This window comes from Canis lupus, chromosome 14 (genome assembly GCF_011100685.1).
Source record: "Canis lupus familiaris isolate Mischka breed German Shepherd chromosome 14, alternate assembly UU_Cfam_GSD_1.0, whole genome shotgun sequence".
Taxonomy (NCBI): domain Eukaryota; kingdom Metazoa; phylum Chordata; class Mammalia; order Carnivora; family Canidae; genus Canis; species Canis lupus.
The window spans coordinates 21062369-21076909 of record NC_049235.1 but is presented as its reverse complement, the minus strand read 5'-3'; the positions used below and the strand labels follow the sequence as shown (position 1 = coordinate 21076909).

At 38.3% G+C, this 14541-nt stretch overlaps 1 protein-coding gene across 8 annotated transcripts in view; it reads right to left on the bottom strand.

Moving 5' to 3' along the window:
• DYNC1I1 (dynein cytoplasmic 1 intermediate chain 1) overlaps positions 1 to 14541 on the bottom strand; it is a 311119-nt gene that overhangs the window by 161507 nt on the left and 135071 nt on the right. The gene's annotated exons all lie outside the window — the stretch shown is intronic.

Genomic DNA, 14541 nt, shown 5'->3' with positions numbered 1-14541 from the left:
GAATACTTCAGGTCTGAGCCATACGGAGAAAATACCTGGGGGAGGTTATCTGGAGACCAGAAATAAGGACTTGGTATCCTTCTGCTGGAGTTGCAATTTCACACTGAGGGCGGAGAAGTGACTAGAACGCCAGCTGGGAAATATCTTTTAAAAACTGTGTGCTACTCTGAGGGAGGAGGCGAGGGAACATTCAAACGGAACGCAGAGAGCTTTGTTTTGTAAGTCAGACTCTCCGTTTTGTTTGTCCTGGCTGTTTCTCCCACAGTGAAAGGTCTGATAGCAAACTGCTCAAACCACGTTAAATGTGGCTGGCAGGGCCCAGGCTTCCAGCCCAGCCTACCACACAGCCCTCCTGCTATTTCAGGCCTTGGGTTCTGTAAAACAGACGCCGCTGCCCTCCATCCTGGGTTGTGTGAAATTATGCGGTGGTTTGGTGAAGTCAACAAATAACTAGAATGAACCACGTTTTGGGAAATAAAAAAGCAGCTGGCATCGATTCTGGTCTTCAGAAGGCAGAAAATAAGGACAGCTATCCTCTGTGGCCTCTTATCTGACAGTTGGATTTTTAAAAACTCTTTAATGAGAAATGATTTCAAATGAACAGATAAGTTCCAAAAATAAAAAGAGAACAAAGAGCGCCCATATGCCCTTTATCCAGACCCATCTATTGTGTATATTTTACCTCATTTACTGTAGCATTTGTGCTCTCTCTTCCTTCCACCCCTCCTCCCCATACTTCTCTGTGTATTTCCTCATTACAGGGATATACTCACACATGACCACAAGACAGCCATCAACTTCAGTAAATCCAACACTGATGTCATATTTTCAACTAATCTATTATTCATTTTTTATTTTGTCAGCCCAAAAATGTCCTTCAGCCCAACACAAATGCTACTTCTGCCATGATCCTATCCCTAACATTTCTCTCTCCCCTCGTGACATTTGTTTGGCACTTAGATTTACTTCTCTTGTGACTATTAGGATGTCCTGCCTTCACTGTATGGCCATTTACCTCCTCTACTAGACTTACTAGACTGTAAGTTTCTTGAAGGTAGAGCAAATATCTCTTGGGTGAATTGCCAATTGTATGTACGTGTATGTACACACTAATATAAATGGTTATGGAGTTCCTTAATTTGTAGGAGATGCGTTAAGACTTCTATTAGGTCATTTTAGAAAATGAATACTTTTTCCTCCTTAGCCCAGGAAGATTTGCATCCCATACTATAAGGACCTTTAAATGGGATTAGTAAATCACAATAGTCTTTGCTCATGAAGTGAGGTGAGTTTGTGGAAATATATTTTTACAAAAACTTCCTAGTATTGTCATACATTTTGAACATATGAGAAGATGGATTACAACTCCAAAGTACCATCACAAATGCAAGAGGTAGTTTGAACAATATGGTCCACATCTGGCTAGGTATTGGGCATTAAATTAAAGATAGTGTGACAAAGACTATACTGAATGAGTCTCAGACTGAGTAATATTCCATTGTATAAATATATCACATCTTCTTTATCCGTTCATCTGTCAAAGGACATCGTGGCTCCTTCCATAGTTTAGCTATTGTGGTATATTTATACAATGGAATATCACTCAGCCATCAGAAAAGATGAATACCTATATTTACATTGATGTGGATAGAACTGGAGGGTATTATGCTGAGTGAAACAGTCAATCAGAGAAAGACAACCATCATATGGTTTCACTCATATGTGGAATATAAGAAATAATGAAATGGACCATAAAGGAAGGGGGGAAACTGAATGAAGAAAAGTGATAGAGGAAGACAAACCATGAGAAACCCCTAATTCTGGGAAACAAACTAAGGGTTGCAGAAGGGAAGGAGGGTGAAGGGATGGGGTGACTAGGTGACAGGCACTAAGGAGAGCACATGATGAGATGAGCACTAGGTGTTATACTATGTGTTGGCAAGTTGAATTTAAATTTAAAAAATTAAATAAAAAATAAAAATTAAAAATAGAGATATTTTCTTTCTAATATTACTTTATAGTCTTCAAAATGGTACTTAATAAACACATTTTGATGTTCGGGGGTAAAGAGTCTCAGGAGGTAGGGGGTTGCATCTTCATGACTGATGCATGATACCAAGGTCAACAAGGTAGCTATTAAGGTACTAGACAGAGAAGTTGGTTTGAATCACAGTGAACCACAATGTAATTCCTTCTAGCCTCACTTGCATTTTGCCCTCACTACAACTTTATGTACCTTTTATTCATCTAACCACATACACAGGGATGAGAAAAACTTGAATGTCCTCAAAAAAGAGTTTCAGAAAACTGTCCATGAAGTCACAGTTGTTCTACCTTCCCAAACAGAAGGAATAAATAAATTTCTTAAAAAAACAAACAAACAAACAAAAAACAACCCTCCCAATTCTATTATCTAGAGATAACTACTATTAATACTTTGGCATAATCATTTCAGTCTTCCCTATGCATATGAATAAAATGTATATATTTTATCAGTATCAGATCACATTCACACACATTTTTAAAGCTATTTACTCTGTGACCTGTTCTATTTAATTTTTTTCACTTAAAAGTATATCGTAAGTTGTCATTTTTAATAGCTGAATAGCGTTTCATTGTATGGATGCATCTCAATGTGTATAACTAGTGCCCCAGCAATAGATATACCTGTATTTTTTACTTTGTGATTGGAATATAAAAAAGAGCTACTTTTCATTTTAGTTCTAGTTTTCAGAAGACAGTAAATAAGGACAACTATCTTCTGTTCCCTCTTATCTGAGAGTTGGACTTTTAAAGACTTTTATTGGGAAATAATTTCAAATGAACGGGTAAGTTGCAAAAATAAAAATAGAACAAAAAGCGCCTGTACGCCCTTTACCCATATCCATCTATTGTGAATATTTTAAACTATGCTGCAATAAGAGTTATTCTAGTTTTACTCAAATTTTTTTCTCATTCTTAATGACTTCCCACAGGAATAATTCCTAGAAATTAAATCGCTCAGTGTGTACACTGTTTTAAGCCTTATGATGATAAGTATTGTCAAGCTGCCTTTCAGCAATATTGTGACTATTCTAACTCCTATAGCAATGCCAGAGAGAGGTTCTTCACCAGTTACCTTTGCCAGCCCTGGGCATTATCTTTGACAATTAATTATATGCAACCTGGCTCCTGTTTAAATATGGACTTCTTTGATTTCTACATCAGGTTAAACATTAACTAGCTGAACTGGAAATTTGCAGTCTCCTTTTGGGAGTTTGGGGCCATAAATATTTAAAAGATAAAAAGAAAAACGAAAGAAGATAAAACAATATTTAAAGCATTATTTTAAATCCAGTAAAACATAATTCCACTCTACATAATAAAACAGGCATAAGCAGAAACAAGGAAGGTTTGTTCTAAGTTTAAGCACAATGTCACTTGTAAACACGGCTCTTACTCTGCATCTATGAAGGATCAGATCATTTTGTAAAGTGCCTGTCAAATTTTGGCTATTTTCTATTTTCTAGAGCTGAATGTTAAAAATCAATAGAAATGTTACAGCACTCGTGCCGCCTTTAGAAGGGTTGGACGGACTCATGCCTGCAACTTTCAAAGCCATTTCTGTTTAGAATCTTGGGAAGGAACCTATTCCAAACTTCCAGAATCACAGCTGGCAGGCTATAATTTAGAGTTGCATACAGGATAATGTGTATTAGTCCATTACCAAGCTGTAAGTTGACACCAACCTTTGGAATTGCTTTCTCAGAGGAAATGTTGAAGAGCCAATGCCTCAATCATTTCCAACAGGGCTGGGAAAAACATTCAGACAACCCATTAGATCCTTTCATCTCACATTTTGATGATTTTCATCAAAAGGGAGGTGGAAAGGGGGTGATTAGACACAAATTTTCACTCTGGTGAAAATCCAAACATGTATTTTCAAGCTCGAGACATTGATAACATATTGGCAAGTTCTTGTCCCCACTTACGTGAACCACACAGCCACCCAGAATATCCTAATGATAATGAACATGTTCAGAAAGAGGGGATGGTGAGCAGGTACTAAAGCAAACACTGCAATCCATATTTAACAAGCAAAGGGTATTTTTGTGAATACCAACAGAAGCCTGAGTCACCAACAAGTAGGTTTGAGATTTTCAGCTGCCAAAGTCTATGCTGAATTGCATTCTAGTTTTCTTTGGTGATCTGGAAGGGTCTGCCATGGTTATACATGTTTGGCTAAGGTCACCTTAGCATCACCTAGAAACTCAGGGAGAGCCTGCTTTAGGATAGGTCAAAAATGTGCGCTTCATCCCTGTCCACACAGGCTAGATCACTTCTGCCACAATTCATGAGAGGCCAGATACTCTGGTTTTAGCCACTACAAGTTGAACCACTGTGCCATACCAGCTCTCCACACCAACTAGATCCAAGCTTTATCTATGAACAAATAGTACCTTATCAAAATCTAAGGCCCCACCAAAATAAGTAGAAATGTAATAGACACTGAACATTTTTTTCTAATATTTGACTTTACTTGTTTCCCCATTCTCATCGAAAGTAGAAAAATGTTGTCTAGTATCTAGCCCAGTCTGTCCCATGGAAATACAGTATGGGTCACATATGTAATTTAAAATTTTCTTGTAACCACATTTGAAAAAGAAAAATAAAAGATGAAATTAATTTTAATAATATATTCTATTTGATCTAATATGTCCAACATATTATAATTTCAATATATAACCAATGTAAAGATAATTGAGATAGTTTCCATTTTTTTTTCCACTGTAAGTCTTCAAAATCCAGGGCATGTCAATTTGGACTAGCCACATTTCCAGGGCTCAATAGCCCCATGCACCTTGTAGCTGCTCTATCAGAAGGAACACACATCTAGAGATTAAAATGGAGATCAGGATGACCAAAGCAATGTAAAGACAATTCAAGATGTGAAACACAGAAGACTGTATCTCCTGACACCCATAGTCACTTCATAAACCTAGCAATGCAAAGAAACCTGGGGAGATGCTCTCTGAATCACCCAGTCAGTGCCCACATGCGCTTTCCAACCAACTTGATGGCACTGCATTCCAATGAGGAAAACTGTTCTCAGTAGTAGCCCCAAAATGCAAAGCCATGAGACTCTCCTGTTTCCCCTTGGCAAACAGTGTAGCTGTAAAGAGGTGCCCCATGCAAAGAACACACACAACTGTATCTGTGCCATCCTGGTGCCAATTCCTGAAAGCCATCATGTCAACATTAAGTTCCTGTAAATGACTGTCACACAGGGCCTGAATTTTAAAAATGTATTAGTAAGTACTACTTCATTATAATTTTCCCCTTCACTCAAATGCCATTTGTAGGATGAAGTCATATAATTTCCATATGTGTGCATTTTATTCAAAGCAATTAAAAATGATGAACAGGTATTATGAAGAAGTTTAAATTGCTTCCCCATAATGACATACCATTGTTTTAACTGTGTAGAGAACTTTTGCAAATAAGCTATAAAATGTTGCTATCCCACAAAAATGATTCTCCAAGCACAGTCTTCCTCCATATAACACAACCTATAATTTAGCAATAATAATAACACTTTACAAGTGGATGGTCCTTCACTGTTTACAAAGCATGGTTTACACAGTCTCATTAAGCTTCACAAAAAGCCTTGTGAGGCATGGATGGCAAAATACAAGGCCTTTGTCACTGGCTTTCTTCCAACATTTTACTTCCTTTGGGCACAACCACTGTTTACCAGGTCAATGTAGGGGGTCTTGTGTTTTTGTTTTTGGTTTTTTTCTTTTTTAACTACTATGAATGAATCTTTCAGGTTGCTTGACAAACCACATCCTAATGGTCATTTGGTCTTCACACTAAGTCAAAGTTCTTGTCCTCCTCAATCCTGGTCAAATAAATTCTAGTAGCCAAAGAAGTTCCCTTATTATTTAGTTGATTCTAATTTTTAAAAATGTCAGGCTGAAGTTTTGACCCAAAGACTGATTTATCCTTTAAGTCACACTACGTGTCACACTTCCTGGTGTGGGAACAGCTGAGCCTTTGAACAACCACCTCCTGTTGACCCCCTGTCCCCCAACTAAGAAAAAAGGCATAAAAATGAAAGGCTCCTGACAAAATTAAAACTTGCAAAGATGGACTTTAGATTTTAAGAAAAGTCTGCTATGGGAATAGAATCAGGAGACAGGTTTGATGAGAAGAAATAAGGAATTAAAATAAGAGTCTTGAGAAGTAGGGGAACCTGGGTGGCTCAGTGGTTGATTGTCTGACTTTGGCTCAGGGCATGATCCCAGGGTTCCAGGATTGAGTCCCACATCAGGCTCCCTGTGCGGAGCCTGCTTCTTCTTCTGCCTATGTCTCTGCCTCTCTCTGTGTGTCACTCAGGAATAAATAAATAAAATCTTAAAAAGAAAAAAAAAAAAAAAAAGGAGGGGATCCCTAGGTGGCTCAGTGGTTTGGCACCTGCCTTCGGCCCAGGGCATGATCCTGGAGACCCGGGATCGAGTCCCACGTCAGGCTCCCTGCATGGAGCCTGCTTCTCTCTCTGCCTAAGTCTCTGCCTCGCTCTCCCTCTCTCTCTCTGTCTCATGAATAAATAAATAAAATCTAAAAAAAAAAAAAAAAAAGTGGGAAGTAACCTTGCTCAAAACCAGGTAACTCAATTCCCATTTTCAGGAAGAAAAAAAAAGGTAAGATAGATAGATAGATAGATAGATAGATAGATAGATAGATAGACTAAGAAGACTTTTGACGTCATAAAATAACTAATTAAATAGCTCCACCTTTTTAAAATCTTTAAACATTTTTTCAAAATCAGGAGTCATGGTTCATCTGGGTGCTGCTTTTCCTTGGTATCTACACCTCAAAACCAAGGAGGAAAATCAGAGGGAACATGTCTGCCCATGAGTGAACGATATGCCATTTGGCTGTGTATCTGCTCCATACATACCAACTCACTGTCCTACCCACAACCCTCCTCCCCCAGCATGGAAACAAGAAAGAATGAGGAGAAGGACTTGAACTTCATGTGTGGCTTTCACTTTCTCTTATTTTAAATGCCACACATGGAGTCCAGTAAGAATGGCAAAGCAGGCAAAACAGGTTTTGGTTTCCTTCGTTAAATAGCTCAGTAGAGTTGGAAGTCCCCTTGTGCCAAAGCAAGGTAGCCAGTCTGTCCTTCTCCAAGGCGTTTTGCCTCTATGTCTTACAAAAACGTAAAGGTTGCTCACTTTGGAGTCACATTTGAAATACATTTCAAAACATACTGGAGCATATTTAAGGAGGTTTTGAATTGCTGAAACCACCTTTCATTATTAAAAATATTAAAAAAGAAAAGGAAAAAAATTGTGAAGAAAAATTTGATTTGCCATTTGATTTGAAGGAAGATTAAAATATAACATAGCAGCTGTTCAATTTTATGTCATTGAAATTCCAGTTTCATAGTTTTTAATTGCTACTATGAAAAATTCTTTGATTGCACTTGATGAAATTAAGTTTTGCCTTTTTAATGATTAAACATGGGAAAATTCAAGTGTGTTCTAGTTAAGAATTTAAATTATTGTGTGTGTTTAAGAGCTGAAGTAAAATCTACTGGGACATTATTTTATCTCGAGGCTAGATACAATACACAGTAATTGCATACAGCACTTGCTGGCTCTCAGTTCTTTCAAAATGACTAAAATATTCCTTCAAAGAGTAAGACACCGAGGATTTACTGGGTTAAAGGAAAGGAAATCGTAGGATCACACTGCTCATAACCATATTGTGATGAGAGTTGCTTCGGAGAAGGAAAATGACATATTCATCATCACTTGCATGAGAGTCCCATGAGTCACTGGTCAGTCAACACACTCATAAATGTGGTGCACAGTCAGCTCCCAGGATTTCATTTTGGAAGACAACCAGGGTGTCTGCAGACAAGAGAACAACCAGGGAACCCACTGGCTCCTCAAAGACCCCCAGATCACACGAAGATTTTTGATGATGAAGCTCAGACCATGTGTTTCTTGCTGTAGGCAGAAAAATCTGTCCCTGACTATAGCTGAACAGTAAAATGAAAAAAAATGAAAGGAGTCAGCCTTTGAATACAAATACAAAGGAAATAATGGATGTAAAATGGGACCACTGGGCCACACAAAAGGGCTCCCCCAGAAAATGCCTCTTTGTCCTACAAATGTATGGCATGTTGGGAGACCTGTAGTATTTTTCAACTGTTTGCAGTCATAATAGCAGACTATTTATAGTTATGTTATGAAATAATAAAACCTCAAAAATGTTGGTAGGTTTATCATGATCCATGATAAATTTTACATTTCTTATGACCAGTCACAATTTTTGTATGAAAAATTCATTTCTTCATTTCAAAGGGAATATGTTTTAAAACACTGTACTTATTAATGCAAAAAAATACAATTCCATTTCAATAAAGACTGTAATAAACTTGATTTTATGAAGGTAGCTATCATGTTAGCAGGGATTGTGCATACAGATGGAGAGAGGCCACTTGATTATTATTTCTAAACCATCCACTGAAAATTATATAATTCTTGACTGAATGTTAAAGTGGCCACTCACCACTAAGTTACTCAGAGTTTCCTCCTCTGTGGGTGGTCGTGGTAGTCCTAAATATGGGGAGCAAACTTTCTCATACCTTGGAACCCTAATAAACACTTTTCACAAAGTAGAATACTGGGTCTATTTATAAGCAAAGGCAACCATGATATTCATACCCCACAAATAGCACCTTTAACAATTATAAATATATAAAGTAGTAAAGCTTGGAGAACATGTTTTATCCAATTTAAAGTCATCTCTCAAAATCAACAAAGAGTTAAGTTAGGAAAATAATTACATTGAAATGTAGGGCTAGTATATGATGATAAGGATTGCTTTAAAAAATTTTTAAATTTTACTTATTTAAATTTTTTTAATAGGCACCATGCTCAGCATGGAGCCCAACGTAGAACTTGAACTCATGACTCTGAGATCAAGACCAGAGTTGGATGCTTAACAAACTGAGCCATCCAGGTGCCCCTCACCAAATCTTTAAATTTTAGAATAGTTTTATATTACAGAAAAGTTTCAAAGATAGTACAGAATCTTCTCATATATCTCTTACCCAGTTTCCTTTATAGTTAACACCTTTTTAAAAAAGAATTAATTAATTTTGTTTGAGAGAGAGAGAGTGTGTGAGCAGAGGGAAGGGCAGAAGGAATGGGAAAGAATCTCAAGCAGACTCTGCACTCAGTGTGGGAGCCCAATGTGGGGCTAGATCTCACAACCCTGAGATCACCACCTGAGCTGAAATCAAGAGTCTGACACTTAACCCTCTGAGCCATCCAGGCGCCCCCTATCGTTAACATCTTACATCACTATGTTATTTGTGACAATCAACTAATCTTGATACATTACCATTGTCTAAAGTCCATCCTTTATTCGGATGTCCTTAGTTTTTACTTAATGTCATTTGTCAGTCTCAGGGTCCCATCCAGGGACATCATTAGTTGCATTTAGTCATCATGCCTCCCTAGGCTCCACTAGACTGTGACAGTTTCTCAGACTTTCTTTGTTTTTGATAACCTTGAAAGTTCCAAGGAATATGGGTCTGGTATTTTGTATGATGCCCTTTGTCTGATGTTCTTCTCAAGATTAGACTGGGGTTATGGGCGTAAGGTAGGACGACAACAGAAGTAAAATGCAATTTCTATCATATTGTAACATGATAAGGGCACATGCCATCAACATATTTATCATTATTGATGTTAACCTTGATCACCTGGCTGAGGTAGTATCTGCCTAGTTTCTGCATCATAAAGTTAGTCTCTCCACCCTCTTTCCATACTATACTCCATGGAAGGGAGTTACGATCCGTAATCCACACTTAATCAGTGGGGTGTTATGCTCCACCCCCTTGAAGATGTAGTATCTACCTAAATTATTTGAGATTCTTTTGTATGGGAGACTGTCTACTCTTCCTGATTTATTTAGTTCTTCCATTATTTATTTATATCATTCTGGACTCATGGATACGTATTTTACATTTTGAGTTATAATCCAATACTCAGCTTTGAGTTATGAATCCAATCCAATTCAACGATTTACTATTATTTTGTTGCTCAAATTGTCCCAGCTTTAGCCATTTGGGAGCTCTTTCCATTCGCTCCTAAATATTACTTTTTAAAAAGATAACTACATCTTTCCTGTTCTCACTTAATGTTTTTCCCCAAATTATATATGAGAAGAACATGCCAATTTTCATGTTGGTTTTGTACTGTCTTAAATGTCAAACCCAGATTCTTAACTTTTCTATGCGATGGCTCACACAGAGAGGTCATCAGGCCGAGTTCTCCCCTTATACAGCGGGCTATCAAATTCCTGCCTGGAGCCCAACTATTCCTCCAGATGAACACAATGCACCATTTTAGGCTTTCTTGTAAACAGACATAATTTTTTTTCTCTTTTACCTTGTTTTACATATTTTCCTATGAAGTGTTGGCTGTGCAAAGAAGCTGATTTCTAAATGTTTATAAATATAGAACTAAACCACACCTAATTAACCCTATGTTTGTGAATTTAAACTATATTTGTGAAAGTAGAATGGACATCACATGACATTTAAAGCCGAAATTAGGGATCCCTGGGTGGCGCAGCGGTTTGGCGCCTGCCTTTGGCCCAGGGCGCGATCCTGGAGACCTGGGATCGAATCCCACATCGGGCTCCCGGTGCATGGAGCCTGCTTCTCCCTCTGCCTGTCTCTGCGCCTCCTCTCTCTCTCTCTCTGTGACTATCATAAATAAATAAAATTTAAAAAATAAATAAATAAATAAAGCCGAAATTAGTATGGCATATTTCTAACTAGACAATCCAGAACTAATTTTTTTCTTGTTCTTTGTAAAAATCCCTAGGTCAGTGACACTGGGTCCATAATCAAATTCCATGTCTGGATTTTATTTTACTTCTTTGGGGTAGTGTAACTTGTAGAACACATTGTTTAGCTTTTTCAGTAGAATTAATTGCTAATTTACAAGAATGCAAGGCCTTATATATAAGAATACATAGCAAAAGTCTGAGTTTACCATTGAGAAAAAAAATCAGCCTGTTGTAATTAAATTTTCATTTCATGAGTATCTCTGGGTTGCCTGCACTTTGCAAAAGTAACAGCTCTCTTGGTATGTCTCTCCTATCTGGTCTTTCAAGTCTACAGTAAAAGGGCTTCTAAAACTGTTGAGCAGTGCTGAGATCTCACAAGATTTAAGTTCTGATATGCTGCCTATCAAAAGATGGAAAAGGCATGAATTCAGGGAAATGAAAAATTTTATGGTCTTTGTTTAAAGGGGAAAAAAAGGGAGAATGGGAAGATAAAAAACATAAACGTCATCCTAACAACAAAGAATTTAAGACAAGCAATACAAAGGAGCCTAGAGAAAAGTCAGCTCTACATGCAACATCCCCCAAGGCCTCAGCAACCTTCTGTTCACCCCTAGGAAAATTCATTCTTTTTCCTGGGGAATTTCTTCAGCCTGACTGCTTAAAGGTGCCAACAGCAACAAATCAGGACAAAAAAAGCCACCTGCTAAAACACACATACACAGACAAGACACATACAGAGACACACACAGACATATAGACACACATGCCCTTGCTCCTACTTTTTTCTTTCCACAGCTCCACGATTTCCCTCATGAGCCAGAAGCTGTTTTGCCTCCACCAAGAAGAGTGGGAGCATCTCAGCCTTTCTTGGTTAGTACGTAAGAGAAGAGGATGTAGAAGGAGGAAATTACCAAAAGGAAAACTATAAGCTCACATCCCAAAAATCACACCAGGCGGTGATCACTAGTGGACACTTAAATCTGGGGGCAAGGGTTTATAATATGGTCTATAAGATTTGGAGAGACATAAAGAAAACCTGTCCGGGGAAAATTAGATTAGCTGGATCACTTCTCACTGGTAATCAAATTAAATGGATTCTTCGGTGAAACAGAAAATAAGGCTGTTTACCTTTTTTTTTCCCTTTCAATGTAAAGAAAGGGAAACAGAGGCAGAAGGGTCAATTGACCTTCTGAAGGCCACCCAGAGAGTCTCTTGGGCCTCAGCTTCTCTTTAAAATAAAGGTTTACTTTAGATACTCAAATAGACATTTTAAAATGTTGTGCAAATCCAAAACCTCAACCACTGGTCCCATGTTTACAGTTCAGGATTATACAGATTTCCCTTGGTCCTCCAAGGCCTCACCTAAGAGGCTTGATTGATGATCTCCTGCAGTCCCAGGCCAAGGGACAGAATGCCTCACGGAGAACACAGCCATTAGCTAATGGAAGACATTCTTCATCCTGAGGAAGGACAGGTAACTGCAGCCAGCTACAGGGCCAGCCAAAAGTGGCACCTACCAGCTATGGACAGTGAGTGCCCAGTGCCCACATGGCAGAGAAAAACCGCATTAAACAAAGTTCAGATTCACCGAGAACTTTATCTGGATATTTTGGTGCTTCCTGACATCACCATAAAGATGAACTGCAGAGGCGATTATTGTGGCATTTTGCACCACCATGTCTTAAATAACTTGGAAATGTTCCTGGTTGAGTAAAGGGTGGGGGAGATACCTGTTTAGGTGGCGAAGGTTCTAGAATTTCTTTGTAGGAAGAGCTTAGGTATAGCATTTTCTTTGGAAGGAGACTAGGGAGAGAGTTGGTTAGAAATTTTTGTCTTGAAACTGTGTTTGCATAGCAGTTTATAAAATATTGAGGGACTGTCAGCTGCTCATCTCAAAGAATGGTGGTCCTGGTAGAGACATAAATGTTCCTCCTCAGATCGGTTCCTAGCATCACCACTATATGCAAGGGAAATGCCTGCACGAGAGGAGAGAATGCTTTGGAGTCTATAAATTCATTCCCACCTCCCACCGACCTCTGCCTACCAAGGCTTGGGACATCCCCTCACCAGTCCACACCCCGGATGGCCAAGGTTGGGCATATATTTTCTTGTCATTGTACCAGGTCAGGGGATAACTGGCAAGGCTAGTTGGATAGGGAAAGTGTAAACAAGTTTTTATTTTCCCCTTCTTCTGGCTCTCCATGAATAGAACTTTCACATAAGAACCTCAAGCTGATGGAAAAATTAGATAATCACACCCGGTTGCCCTGAACTCATCCTTACAGTGGGTCAGCTGAGGGCTCTGCAGATGTGTGAAGCAAAACTAATTGCCCAGTTTTATTGATGCCTTTGGGAAGATGAGATGGCAAAAGACACAAAGAAACAATTTTGACAAATTTAAGACAGTGTTCTCATTCTGATTGCTTTGACTGAACAAAAATAATTTCCATGTATGTTTTTAAAAGTGCTGAAATCAGGCAGTGAGGTTTTCCCAAAAGTAAGCCGGCAGCACCCTCTACTGGCTGCCGTTCTGTAGTGTGCGCCACCTAAACTAGGGCAAAGTAGCAAAGTTGGGTTTAAGAGACACAGGGAAATGGCCAAGGGGAGACAGTATGTCACGGAAAACTATTGATATTCACACATTAAAGGTTAACGGTGAAATCATTTATAAATGCTCAGGTAAGCACTCTAAGACATGAAAACTAGTCCCTTAGAAAATACATAAAGAAAAAGGAGAACAACGTATCTCTAATAGAATACAAATGTCTGCTGATTATACTACTGTTTTTATAAACAAACATATTCAAATATTAAACAAAATTTTCCCCTTTAGAGGAAATTGTACAAATAAACATATAGTGATATTTCTGAAATTCGTATAATTTAAGCCAGTTTTTCCAGTCTTAGCCAAGTTCTGCTTACATACTCCAGTTTCAAATTTAAGGCAAGGAAAAGCTCGCCAATCAAAGGCTTTTATTGGCAATGGAAAATAAAGTCCCAAAGCCCACAACTAACTGACTTTATATGGGAAATATTTGATTTTGAGAAATGTTTTTATACTTGAGAAAGATAATTTTTAGTTAGAAACATTTCCATCTGTGGCTAGTTTCTCTTAAGTAAATATTTTGAATACAGGGACCAGTATGACTTCTAAATGTTCTTTGTGAGGCAGTTCAGACACAATGTCAGAGTACTGAGCGTACATTCCCAGAGACAAATCAGTTCTCCAGGCCGTACGAGCCCACAGATTCTCAGAGGAGGGATAACTGGTTATTTACCCGAAGGCAAATCAATCTCCTTTCATTTCGGTGAGTTTGCCGCTTTTTTCTGTTGTTGGACGCATACTAATGAACAGACTACCAAGCACAGTTTCGGGTTCTGTGCCTGGGAGCTGGAATGGGGAACTCTTTTTATTGACATGTCCCAACTTAAACAGAAGAAATAGTCTCACCTAACTGAAAAGCAGACAAGTAAAATATTCTGACTTTGTTAATGTAGAGATTTATATAAATGTAGAGCCCTTTAAAGTGAAACTTTCTGATTTTATTTCGTTGACAGAGGAATTTCTAAGGTTGAAATTTACAGATTTTACTTGATTGCAATTCGCCAGAGTCTGGAAAGCAGTAGGCACTCAGAAAACAAGTCAAGTATTTTGGGAGTTTCTCACACAGGTCGACT